Here is a 7,119-nt window from a genome sequence, read left to right on the forward strand (position 1 = left end):
GCTGAATTAACATCAGCCACTTATGTGTTGATATCTCTAGAGACCTCTTGTAAATTTGGAAGATAGGACTCTTCATTATAAAAGCAATGCTGACTTTTTTCCCAAGTGAATTCAAGTTATTACTAGTCCTTCCTTAGGCTAATACTGATTTTCTCAGTAAGTAAACATGATGTCTTCAAAGCTACTCCAACAAATGTTGCTTTAACCTTTATCCGAGAAGGACAGTAATATGTTAGCTGATATATATGTTTTCTCCATATTGAAACCGGTACTATTTACTGTGTTACAGACCCCACTAGGAAGAATAGATGAGGCAGATGTTGGTTGTATAGCAGTAGAGGTTGAACCTTCCCATCAGTATTCCCTTACGTTATGTTGCCATGTGGCAGATGGTAGTAGAGAGGAAGTCTGACAAAACGATATCTTACATGAAAATATGCATGAAGCAAGGTCATTAAATTTTTCCTTGAGGAAGAAATGGAATTCACTGACATTCATCGGCATTTGCTGAGGGTTGGCGGAGACCAAACAGTGGATGTGAGCACAGTGAGGTGGTGGGTGGTGTGTTTCAGCAACAGCAACATGAAAGACAAGCCGCATTCTGGATGGTCATGCAGGTTTTTGAATGTGGCATGTGGGCTCTTGTTTATCACTGATGAAAATGCACAGCTAATAGTGGTGACTGTTGAAAAAGAGTGTCTTGTGGTTGAGAATTTATTCTAGCAAGTAATATACTTCATATGATACAGGCTCGGGACAAAGTAGCTGAAAGATGATATAGAGGAAATGGAGCTGGGTATACTGGTCAATGCTTGGTCGAATATGAGTCAGCAGTGTGCCCAGGTGGCATCCTGGCTTGCATCAGAAAGTGTTGCTAGCAGGAGCAGGGAACTGATCATCCCTCTGTTCTTGAAGGTACACCACACTAGAGAGGCTGCAACTCAAGTACTCTGCTCAGTTTGGTACAACCCCTCACTACAAGAAAGACATCGAGGCCCTGGAGTGTGTTCAGAGAAGGGCAACAAAGCTGAGAGGTAAGAGGTCTGGAGCACAAGTCTTATGAGGAGCGGCTGAGGGAACTGAGATTGTTTAGTCTTGAGTAGAGGCTCGGGGGTGACCTTTTTGCTCTCTACAACTGCCTGAAGGGAGGCTGTGCTGAGGTGGGAGTTAGCCCCTTCTCCTATGTAACTAGCAGTAGGATTAGAGCGAGTGGCCTCAAGTTGCGACAGGGGAGATTCAGGTAGGACTCTAGGAAATACTACTACTCCAGAAGAGTGGTCAGGCACTGAAACAGGCTGCTGAGGGATGGGGTGGTGTCACTATCCCTGGAAATGTTCAAGAAACATTTAGTTGTTGTACAGACGGATGTGGTTTATTGGGAGATGTTGGTGACATGTGGACAGTTGGACTGGATAATCTTAGAGGTCTTTTCCAACGTTGGTGATTCTATGCGTCTGTTACTGTGCTCTGTGATCTGTCATAGTTTAAATGGAAATAAGTAGGAGGAGTTACTTCTGCTGTGATCCATGTACCTGTACGAATGAATGAAGTGGAGATATTTACTATAGTAATGACAGCTTGTTGTCATGTGCTTTGGTGATTCCATGTCAGAGCTGCAGTCCAGAAAGATGGTCATCTTGAAAGTTCAAGTGACTTCTGTTATCACTTACTTTAACAATAGGGTGAGGTAAAAATCTACCTAAAATGGTCACTTGCAATCTGTGCACTTTGTTATGCGAAATATTTGAGTGCTTTACAAGCGCTGTCTCTTTATCTATTTATTTCATATATTTTGCACATAATATGATGCAGAAATAACCTATTGATTTGTTATGATACAAAGTTCAGCATTATTTAAATCTACCATCATTTTCTTCAGCCTGGTAGGAAAGACATAGGAATACTGGTGAAAAACAACAAAAACAGAAGGGCAGAAGGTTAGTTTTTTATTTTGTGTATGTGTGTGCACCTTATTAATGTGTCACCTGCTTCTAGGGCATAGATTCATTTGCTATTTCAGTGTTCTAACATGTTTACCTTTTTTCCCTCCTCAAAAGTCACAAAGGAACTAAACATAGATTTACTTAAAATTCTAGGGAAAGAATTCCCTAGGAGTCCTTGCCCTAGACACAATTGTTCTCTTGATTTTGATAGCATTACCACTAGCATTAAATGTAATTTACTTTATCTGATGACAGTTTGCTGAACAAGATCTTAAGTTTTAATAGGATCAGGACATAGATGGTAAGCAGAGAGAAGAGAAAAGCATTGTGGGTGGAATTCATCCCACCCCATTACCCCTTTCTTAACTAAGAACAAACTGAGCACAAATAAGAGATAACATGGTCTCCAGGAGGCGGGCCGAGTTAGAGGGCAGCAGCGCATCCAGTCTCCAGGCTGAAACAGAGTTTGACACCCTGTTGTATTTCTCCTGGTGCTTTGTTGCCCTGTTGTAGTACAGTTGTGAACTCATTACTCAGATATATGCTTCTCTCTATTCACCATTGCACTCTTAATTACCCTCTAGTTTATGATAGCTAGTACAGGCTCATGCAGTTTCTGAGATTACCTATTCCATAAGCCATCCACTCTTTGCACAGCAGAACCTTTTTTTTTATGTATCTCATACTATCGTGGGCAAATTTCATAGTACGATAAAGCCCTTCACCAATCAAAACATCTAGTGTTAGAGGAGAAATTGGTTTCTCATTCAGAGTTATGGGACTATTATGACCTCCCACATTACTGCTGGTTCATTTGCAATCAGCTTTTTCATTATCTTTCAGCTACACAGGACCAGAATTATGTTAATTGCCCATTAACTACAGTTGGGTGATTCATTTATTCTTCTAATTTAGAGTATCGAAAATGGATCTAACCTCTATTTTGCTTTTAAAACTTTCTGATACAATGTGTGCCATTGCAAAGGTGAAAGTAAAAAACAAGATACCAAGAAAGCCTTATCCTTCACAGTGTGTGGTGTCTCCATGGACATCATAAGATCCCGTATTTCTTGCTTCTCTCTGCAAGCAATGACAAATAAGTTTATCAGAAGAGTTCATTTCTTCTTACCTCCTCCTCTACTGGAGTAGATTTTCCTCTACGTGTACCGAAGTTTCTTAATTTTGTTTTTCACTTTGTAATTTCTGACTCTTAAGGAGGGTTGTGCTTCAAGGCTTAAATCATCCTCTACCTAGAAAAAAATCAGATAAGATTTCTGCATGGCAAGCTTATTGAACATCTGTGGAGTTTGCTGCAGGTGGGTTGTATGGCAAGTATAATCCATAGTACAATTCCAACATTTTTTTTTCCCCATTGTTGGGATTCTTGAGCTTTGTATTCATTTACGTGAAAAGGGGGATAACTGAATATTTTTATTTCAAATGTTTCTTCCTTGAATGTTTCAGGATTGTGGACTAGGAGTGTTTTCATCTCTATTTTCTATAACAGATTGTAATTTAATTTCAGGTTTCCCCTGTAGCAAAATGTAGGTGTTTGTGATAATTGTTGAAGGCAGAGTTCTCTGTGGAAGTGTAGCTTCAGTCCTTCAAATACTTAAGTATAACTTTACTCAAGTGAATTAGCCTAATTGATATGACTCTAGCACTTACATGAATGAATGTATCGTTTAGAAGGATGAACATATTCATCCTTAACTAATTGCAGTCTTGGAAGGAATAACTTTCTACACTTTCCCAATAGACTATTTGTATGATCATAGCAATGCCTAGGAAATTTAACCAAGGATCCAGACATGACTTTGTTCAATACTGTATGGGTAAGTAAGAAAGAATGCATGCAGACCCTTTGAAAGCTCGTGCTCCAAATGTGTTAAGGCAAAGAAATGTGATGGAACAGGCGAAGGGTTTTGGGGACAGGAGGGGCGCAAAGTAAGAGTGGGCATTTTTACCCTTGTGCACTGGAAAGTAGCTGAGAGGGCCCTTGGGTGAGGAGACCCAGAGTGCCTAAAAAGAAGCATAAAAAACAGACTGAAAGTGGGTTTGAGGGAACCCAGTTGTCCATGTGGGGATGCAGTCATTAAGGCAACTGGAAGGCTTGGGGAATGAAACTTTGAGTTACAGCAGGAGGAAAAAATGAAGGTCACTGATATTTTATTGTAGGCAGGGCAAGATTTCTTGAAAGAACTGTTATCTTTCATTGGACCAGTTGGAACTGGAAGAATTGGATGAGATTCTGGGGGCAAGAGTGCACCAGAAGAATTGAAAAAAAAGTTGACACCTGAGCATGTCAATTTCTTTCTTCTTTGATTGGAATTCTTGTGGAAGTAAAAGTAGGAAGTAGTGCTGGAGTATGAAAGAAACAAACGAGTAGTATTTTCATTTATCATGGTGGAGCGATTTTAAAACTACTTCTGTGACTATTAGATTACAAATACTAAACATTTTAGATAGAAAAATGAAATAACACTTTTTGTGTTGCAATGACAGTCTTTTTTAGCTGCATAGACAAATGTATTCATGAAACACATCTAAATTCCACAAATTATACCAAATTTTGTCTTCTGTGTTTGTCATTCTTTTTCCTCCCTTTTCTAGTACTTTCTTTTTCTCCCTGCATGTTTTTGTTGCTCACCTTTCTCTGACATCTTTTTTCAATTAACTCCTAATTTTCCTTCTCTATCCATCCTTAGGCTTTGATTTTGTAAGCCCTTGTACAAGACCGTTCACCCTGAAATCAACAGTGTTTTTGATATATGGGCAAATTTAGTGCTGCAGATTTAGGAATAAAATATCACTGACCTGGATATTAAACCTTAGTGTTTCAACAGATCTTTTTCTGTCTTAGAAACACCAGAAGTGTGTAAACCTTTATTATTCTGAATGCTGAAGGGTAGCATACACAGTCAATTGAATTTTTAAGGGTTTTTCACATCAATATCTTATCAGAAAGACACAGAGCAGAAATCCATTTCATGCTGTATTCTCATCTCCACAGGTTGCACTGTGATTCATGTTTTATCATGATTTTGCAGTATGGCAAAAACCACAAGATCGGTAAATTTGATAGTCAGTGTCTCAAAACCATACATAAAATTCACTGATTTGTTTTCTACTCAGTCAGATTCTACCCATTACCATGAATTCCATCTATGGAAAGCAGGTGTGACAGAGTGAAAAATCTCACACAGTTATGGGTGCGTTCCTGAAGTCCAGAGGGTAATTCAGCATCTTAAAACATGGCTGCTGCTTTCAGCAGTCCCTTTGACTTCTGTTTATGTAGTAACCCTTCCCCAAATCTTTTTTGATCTCCTAATCATAGTTGTCATCTTGGAGAGGGGGCAGCCTTGTAGATCAGTTGTCTGTGCACTGTGACTGGAACATTCAAACTGTCTGCCTGCCTTCCAGTATCTTTATATTGGGTGGCACTGACCTGTTTGTAAAGTTAAGCACTATCACATTGGAGAAACAAATTCAGACAAACGAACAGCTAGAAGAAAGGCCACAAGCAAGTAGAGTAGCTCCAGCATGGCTCAGCCTCTATACATAGGCTGATTTCTTCCAGCTACCATATACTAATGCAATCAGATAAAATGACTGAAAGAATGAAACTGCGAAAATGAATTGTGCTAAAAGAATTGGTTTCAGGAATCATAATAATTGAGTTATCTTCCTGCTCCCCTTTTTTAAAAAAACAGGAGCCTCAGGCACGTGTCTGCTGGAACACACGTTGTCTCATTGATTTTACACACATACACGTACGCACAGTGTTCAACGCCTTCTTATTTGAGGTCCTCTTCTCTGATTGGGATTGATTTAGTAGCTCCTAATTTGTCTGTATTTAATCAATATCATAATACTCCTTGCATTCTAAAATATGCAGAATGCAAGATATAGATAGAGTTCATGTCAACTTTGCTTCTGGAATATTAATTATTTCATTGCTGATAATTTTCATTTAAATATGTAATCTTAAATCTTGACTTAACTTTTTTAATATGGTACTTTTCCATATTTTTTAAATATTCAGGGTTGGATGGTTGGATGATGAGTTCATCTACCTATGAACTAATTAGAAGGGAGAAGTCTGAGATTCCTAGCTGTTGTAAAAGATGCAGTAGAAAGCATTTTTTAAGAGATGCAATCATTTTTTTCCACATACGAATGCTCCCCTCTGCTGGAGACCTGGTATATTACAGCTTAATATTCAGCATTACTCTCTGAGTGACTTCTCCCGGGCTGACTGCAGGTGACAATGGCATAGGTTTACCGTCCCGCTGCCCAGCTTTCCTTGCTCTGAATGCCAGCTGCAACGGTTCCCCAGGCTGCCCTATCTGCAAAGATACGTCATTTAAGAAGTACCTCTGACTTCTTTGCAAAGCAAACAAAACATGAGATGGTTATCTCTCATGAGGGTTGCTAAATTTGATTCCATATCTAGCAGGTAACATGGCTGCCTGCATTTTTCTCCTGAGAAGCAAGTCTTTGCTGTGCCCAGGCAGTGTCCTGGAAGAAGAACCACTGCATGGAGATGACACTGCGCGTGGCCCTTCATCTCAGCCCTGCACTGTCAGAACAAGCTGATCCAAATGCTTGCTTTCCTGCATCTGATGTTTGAAGGGACATACTTGGATCTGAATCCACTTCTAGTTTTCATTCTTCTCCCTTAGAATATTTCCAGTCTGTCCTCTTGGCAGCCTACTCTTTTGAGAGTGATCTGGAAGAAAGGAGATGAATGGACGTGGATATAAGATTACAGCCATTGGAATCTCTGTCTCTGACACACAAAGATTTCACTGTTCCCAATTTAAGTCTAAGAAGATGACATTTTAGTTGTGGTTTAGAGGGTAAGAATAGAGTACAGCCATGAGAGAATGTAATGCAACATAACTAACATGCCAGAAAGCCAGAAGAAAGTGTGATTTATGCCAAGTTGTACTACCTTGATGGATAAGACCAGCAGAATATATTAACAAATGATACTTCTACAAGTTCCTGGTGCCATCTGCTATAATTTTATGTATGATTATGCCTTTAGTACTGAATAATAAAGGATGGTTTAAAAACCTGAAGAATGTATCTCAGAATTAGTTATTTCTATTGATCCCAATTATGTTTCAGAGAGTCCTGTTGTTTTTTGTTGTTTTTTTTTTTTTGTTTT

At 39.1% G+C, this 7,119-nt stretch overlaps 1 long non-coding RNA gene across 2 annotated transcripts; it reads right to left on the bottom strand.

Annotated features, from left to right (window-relative positions):
• Nucleotides 1–618: 618 nt before the first annotated feature.
• Nucleotides 619–6,965, bottom strand: LOC104909750. Of its 2 annotated transcripts, none has more exons than XR_792569.2 (3): nucleotides 6,587–6,962; nucleotides 2,951–3,023; nucleotides 619–1,532 (listed from the first exon to the last, which is right to left on the bottom strand). It is a non-coding gene; the product is annotated as an uncharacterized LOC104909750 (long non-coding RNA). The 2 variants fall into 2 exon arrangements; XR_002112163.1 differs by lacking the exon at nucleotides 619–1,532 and adding an exon at nucleotides 1,549–1,903 and having other exon boundaries at nucleotides 6,587–6,965.
• Between the last annotated feature and the right edge of the window lie 154 nt (nucleotides 6,966–7,119).

The sequence above is a fragment of the Meleagris gallopavo genome, chromosome 2 (genome assembly GCF_000146605.3).
Source record: "Meleagris gallopavo isolate NT-WF06-2002-E0010 breed Aviagen turkey brand Nicholas breeding stock chromosome 2, Turkey_5.1, whole genome shotgun sequence".
In the NCBI taxonomy this organism is placed as follows: Eukaryota; Metazoa; Chordata; class Aves; order Galliformes; family Phasianidae; genus Meleagris; species Meleagris gallopavo.